Source organism: Silurus aristotelis (genome assembly GCF_946808225.1).
Source record: "Silurus aristotelis genome assembly, chromosome: 5".
Lineage (NCBI taxonomy): Eukaryota > Metazoa > Chordata > Actinopteri > Siluriformes > Siluridae > Silurus > Silurus aristotelis.
Window position 1 is genome coordinate 1929934 of NC_139578.1, and position 6946 is coordinate 1936879.

General features: G+C 36.1%; 1 long non-coding RNA gene across 1 annotated transcript; it reads left to right on the forward strand.

The window, feature by feature from the left end:
- Positions 1-3453: 3453 nt before the first annotated feature.
- Positions 3454-6688, forward strand: LOC310727059. The gene is made up of 3 exons (XR_014533923.1): positions 3454-4494; positions 5855-5940; positions 6454-6688. It is a non-coding gene; the product is annotated as an uncharacterized lncRNA (long non-coding RNA).
- Positions 6689-6946: the final 258 nt, after the last annotated feature.

Here is a 6946-nt window from a genome sequence, read left to right on the forward strand (position 1 = left end):
AACTTCACCACAAACGACAACTCCAGAAATGACAACTTCACCACAAACGACAACTCCAGAAATGACAACTTCACCACAAACGACAACTCCAGAAACGACAACTTCACCACAAACGACAACTCCAGAAACGACAACTTCACCACAAACTACAACTCCAGAAACGACAACTTCACCACAAACGACAACTCCAGAAATGACAACTTCACCCCAAATTACATCTCCAGAAACGACAACTTCACCCCAAACGACAACCCCAGAAACGACAACCTCACCACAAACGTCAACTCCAGAAACGACAACTTCACCACAAACGACAATTACAGAAACGACAACTTCACCACAAACGACAACTCCAGAAACGACAACTCCAGAAACGACAACTCCAGAAACGACAACTTCACCACAAATGACAACTCCAGAACCGACAACTTCAGAAACGACAACTTCACCACATACGACAACTCCAGAAACGACAACTCCACCACAAACGACAACTCCAGAAACATCAACTTCACCACAAACGACAACTCCAGAACCGACAACTTCAGAAACGACAACTTCACCACATACGACAACTCCAGAAACGACAACTCCACCACAAACAACAACTCCAGAAATGACAACTTTACCACAAACGACAACTCTACCAGAAACGACAACTTCATCACAAACGACAACTCCAGAAACGACAACTTTACCACAAATGACAACTCCAGAAACGACAACTCCAGAAACGACAACTTCACCACAAATGACAACTCCAGAAACGACAACTCCAGAAACAACAACTCCAGAAACGACAACTTCACCACAAACGACAACTCCAGAAACGACAACTCTACCTGAAACGACATCTTCACCACAAACGACAACTCCAGAAACGACAACTCCAGAAACGACAACTTCACCAGAAACGTCAACTTCACCACAAATGACAACTCTACCTGAAACGACAACTTCACCACAAACGACAACTCCAGAAACAACACCTTCACCACAAATGACACCTCTACCAGAAACGACAACTTCACCAGAAACGACAACTCTACCAGAAACGACAACTTCACCACAAACGACAACTCCAGAAACGACAACTTCACCACAAACGACAACTCCAGAAACAACAACTCCACCCCAAATGACAACTCCAGAAACAACAACTCCAGAAATGACAACTTCACCACAAACGACAACTCCATAAATGACAACTCCAGAAACGACAACTTCACCACAAATGACAACTCCAGAAATGACATCTTTACCACAAATGACAACTCCAGAAATGACATCTTTACCACAAATGACAACTCCAGAAACAACAACTTCACCAGAAACGACAACTTCACCACAAACGACAGCTCTACCTGAAACGACAACTTCACCACAAATGACAACTCCAGAAACGACAACTCCAGAAACGACAACTTCACCACAAACGACAGCTCTACCTGAAACGACAACTTCACCACAAATGAAAACTCCAGAAACGACAACTCCAGAAACGACAACTTCCCCACAAACGACAACTCCAGAAAGCACATCTTCACCAACATCATCACCCTCAGGTGCTTAGGTTTGCTTGAACATTTTTGTAAATGACTAAAGGTAGATAATGTTTTGCAATTAAACAATGTCGAGACAATAATAAAACGACACCTTTGTTGAAGCCAACGTGCAAAATATACGAGCAAACCTTTAGTAAATATACTGTACAATACTTTATAAATAGTAAGAATTCTTTTTCCTGCAGCGTACCCCGTAATTATCGGCATGCGAGCTTTGGTCAGATCTTCCGTGGGGCTGGATATGAACCAAGCCAACGCCATTATCCAACAGGTAGGAAGTTTTTACATTGTCCCAGATGTTCTTGAAGTCACCAGGAAATGTTTATGACTTTGCCCGTCATTTCTGCTGTCAATTTTTTGCCATTTGTTTGACCTTTTAATGACTCATTTACAAATGGCTAACTTCCCCTGAATGCAAACTTTTGTTTCAATTCCATTTCTCTCTTTTTTTACATATAGTATTTAGCCCAGCTAAACCTCCCAGCATCCTACATCATGGTCAACGTAAAGAACATCACGCAGGTATGAAGATCTGCATCACATCTTAAAAAAAAATTGGTGGGAGGGAATTAAAAATAATAATAAATGTGATTTGTTGACAATTAATGAAGCTTTTACAGGTGCAGAATTTGGCACAACCCTTACAACAAACTGTTGGAAGGACAGCATGAGCCGCACACCATGGCAGCTGGGATTTGAGCTGGTGACCTTCTGAGCCAGGCTCCAACGCCGAAACCGCTCAGCTACCACCTCTGTTACAAGCAACAACTTTACTTAATAAATTATTAAGTGAATTAAAAATCCTGCTCGATGAGAAAACTGATTCTCTTCTTTATCTTGCTTTTTGTTTTCCAAAAATATTGGAGGTATTTAAGTTCCTTTTAATTTAAGAATTATTATATATTCTGTCTTAAAACTAGACAAAGCTTTTAAACTAAAAACAAGATCACGCTTAGAATCAAGATCACGGATACACGCCTTTTGTCAACAATACTGAACAATGATGGATTTCCAACATGAGAAACTGAAATTAAACTACAAAACTACATAGAAAAAAATAAACGCCATGCAGGTAGTGTGTTTGAAAGAGGCAGAGTAGTATGGAGACGGATAATCTGCTGTGGAGACACCTAATGGTAACAATCTAAAAAACAAGAACAAGGTTGTAAATAAACGCGTTGCCGTTGACATAAAACAAGCATTTGGAATCAATAATACTGAAGTCCTAAGTGTGATTATTGAGCATTATTAAAGCTAAAATAAAGGCCTAAAAAGATACAAGGCCTTGACTGATGTCTTTAATGGTAATTAAGCCTAATTATCAGGTAAAAGAACTTTACTAAGTAAGCTTTACTAAGTAAGTAAGAAAAAAAAAAACGATAAATAATCTAAAAGCAATCTTACACAATCTGTTCTTGCATACTATTTTTTTAAATGTTTTTAATTTTTTTTTTAATATGATTAACAAGATTTCTGGTTAGAAATATCATTATTGATAAGAAGTTTTTGTGGTATATTATGGTTTTTTTTTTTAATCCTTAAGATCCTCCGAAACACTGTACTTACACTCACACAATTACGGAAATGTAAATTCAGCTTTTAAAGCTGTTCAAATCAGATGAAACTTCCTGAGCTAACAGATATAATGCACCCACTTTGGGTAAAATTGGGCAGTGGGATTCTAAATCTAACTGTATACAGGTATGGAAAAAAGATAGACAAACTGTGAAGTGTGAAGACGAGGAAACAGTTTGAATGGAAATTTAGATTTAGGGCAGGCAGAGGTCTTAACCAACGTTTAGAAATAGGCTCTATTTAATTAAACCAAAACCAGCCTTGAAACAAAACCCTAACCCTAACTCTATTTCCCTAAGTAAAGCATGTTATATGTCTGGGATCATTCGTTCTTTATTCAAATGTCATTTTGTCCTCTTTGGGCTTCAACACCAAATGTTGCCTTTCAAAGTCCTTAAAAAAAGAGCTTCGCTGATCCAGTTGTAAAAGTATATTGGAACAGTGAAGGTGCTGTCCATCCAGTCACTCCCAAAGTGGTCCGTTCCATGCTTCACCCGTCAGTAAGATATAGGGTTAACATTTGACCCATGACTTGAACCCCTTTAAAATCCGAAGCATTGAAATAATCATTCATTTAATAACCAGTCTTTAGAAACGCAACGAATTGCAACAAGATATGGTCGAGAAAACATAATGGAAAATGAAGATGGAGGGAAATTTGACATTTCTTTTTACCTCACTGTTGGGTGTGTGCTTTAGATTTTACACTGTTCCAGCTGGGCAAGGTTCATTCATTTTTTTTCATGGATGGATGAATGGATGGATAGACAGATTGGATTCTAATCATACTTTAGGCAGAATTATTTTTAGGCATATTCATAGCATGTCTATAAAATCCTACCTGCCTTGGACGACACAGCAATGTTTCTGATGATCAAAAGGATTGAATAATTTTTTATAATATATGTTTCTATTAAAAATGCGATCATTTCTATAGTCATAGCCAAGATAAATATATAATATTTAACTCATACAATTTTTTTTATCATTATTATAGCTATATATTTTCCCATTGAAGAACACCACAAAGTGTTTTATTTCTTACTTCCCACTTATCCTACTATTCAAGAAAATGGAAAAATGTGGTAGTTGCCCTCGTTGTTTGTTCCTTATGCAACTGATTTACAGGAAATGAGGCTATTGTATGTCAGTAAGACAAACAAATGAGAAGCTCCAGAAGAATGCTTCCTAACAAAATGTAAAAAAGAACAACAACAAAGAAATAAGACAGACACTTTTCTGACATACCCAGACACCAGTAGACAAAATAACACAGAAGTTACAGCATCAGTAGGAAAAATGCTGCTTTTAATTCTTTTGTTCGGATCGATTATTTTCACTGATGGATCAACTGGTAAGTGTTGTAAATTTTTTATCGATTCGTCTCTTGTTTATTGGCTCAGCAAAGAAAACAGCAAGGGTTTTAACTGAAACCGGTAGGGGGTTTTTTATTACACAGCAGGCCCAAAAATATTTGAACAGCGTCAAACTTTGTCGCAATTTCTACCTCCGTAAATCAACAAACTCGATTTGAATGATCAACCAGTATATTATCGGAGATCTTCAACTTTATTTCAAAAGGTTTAAGAAAAAAAATAAATCTACGACATCGGCTACTTGTAATTGTGTCCCTCAAATTTTTGCACCAAAATATTTGGTAGAAGGTTTTTTGAATACTTTAATGGAGTCCATGCAACGGCCGAGTCATACGAGGAGTTTTCTCTCTTGAGATGCTTTGCCAATCCACTATCTATGCGCTAATGCTGTCCTAAATAAGATGCTTTACTACATTTCACAGCTTGTTATGACATGTTTGTTGTGTCTGATTTATTTGTTATGTCTCTTTTTTTTTTTATTGCCGGTTTTGAAATCCTTACCACAAACACATCAGTCTGGAACAAATACTAACAACAGAGTTGCCATGTATTTTACCAAACCTTTTATCTTTTCCAGAGCTACTTATATATTATAATCCTATTTTTTTTATATATATAGTGTATATGGATATAAGTGCATTAGGAATACTGAGTATAATCAGAATAAACTGTAATAATGTTTATTATTTTATACAAGTTAGTATCTGTTAGTATACCACTATATATTTTATATCAAGTTAGTATACCAAAGGCAAACTGAATAAAAAAAAATAAAAAATAAAAGTTTATTAATATTATTTGAATACACTTCAGTTAATATACTGTATATATTTATTTATCTGCAAAACTTTTACATAAGTGATTTAAAGTAATGCAATAATTAATAATTTATTATTGTTAATAAATAATTATTAATGCCTACTAGAGAATATAAACACACACACACACACACACACACACACACACACACACACACACACACACATGCAATAGGTAAAAAGTATGTGGACACCTGCTCATAAAACTCATATGTGCCTTTAGCCTGTGGGCCTTGTGTCACAATTCATCCCAAAGTTGTTCTGGGGGGTTGAGGGTCCGAGCTTTATAGCAGAAGATCTTCCACTCCAATCCATATGAAGCATATCATCAAGGAGCTGGTTTTGTGCATCGTCATGCCTTCATGTGAATGGAAAAATTTCATCCGAAGACGTCCCAATATTTTTACCAAAATATGTGTATTATCTACATGAGCTCTAAATGCAAGAGCCAATAAAAAGTCAATAATATTTTCTCTACTTAAAATCCATACTAACTAATAGTGACCCATGTTTCCTGCAGAGCATCCCGAGCGTGCAGGGCTTCGAGCTTTGGTGAAATCTGCTACCAAGCTGGATTTGAATCAAGCCAACGCGATTCTGCAGAAGGTCTGAGCTTTTAAACTTCCAAAAGGTCTATGGATTTGGGTTTGACATCGAAAAAATGGCCTGCTTGTACTAAACCGATCAGAGATTAAAACCTGGATTCAGAGATAAATAATCCAATATTCTGAATTAGATTAAAAAATATATCATTTAAAATGTATAAATTAAATTGGAAAATGATATTAAAAAATAGTCTTCAATATAATTTATTGTTTTTTATTTAACATGCCTTTTCCCTGAAATTCCTTACTTCAATTTTTTTCATTTTGTTATTCAATCCATTCTCTCTCTATCTTTTTTTAACCGAATGCATAATTTGTTTAAACTACACTTGTACACAATATGGTTGCCGAATGCCAGATTCAGGAGGTGCAGTGAAAATCCTGGGGTTACTGATAGAGTTCAGAATTTATAACCTTAGTCTTATATGTGATGGGAATCGTAAATCAAAATACCGTCATAAAATTAAAAGTGGTTTATCGAGATTAATTCCATCTCTCTCTTTTTGAAATGCAGTATTTCTCCAGTCTCTCAGCATACGTAAACAGCAACATAACCGGCAGAGTAACGAAGACAAAGATGGTATGAGAAAACGCGTCAGGAGAATGTTCTGGATATTTTCAAAGCCTGCGATCCTCTATATGCAAAATATTTCCGGGGACGTATATGGGATGTACACCATGTGATCGAATTAATTATAGCGCCAATATTCAAAGCAATAATGGTTATGGGATTGATTTTTTAACCACAAAAGATCAAACTATGTAAATTTGATTGAAATACTGAATAAAATCAGAATTAAATATTCATGGTATCTTTGGTTTCTCATTAATTTAAAAGGAAATACCACTACATATACAAAGATATGTAAGACAAGGATAGGTCCTATTGTCAAGGATTGAAGGAAATGAACTACACCTACTCACCTTACAATAGGGAAGTTGTAGCTTAATGGTTCTGGGTTATTGATCAGAAGGTCTTGGGTTCGAGCCAAGCTGCAACTGTTGGT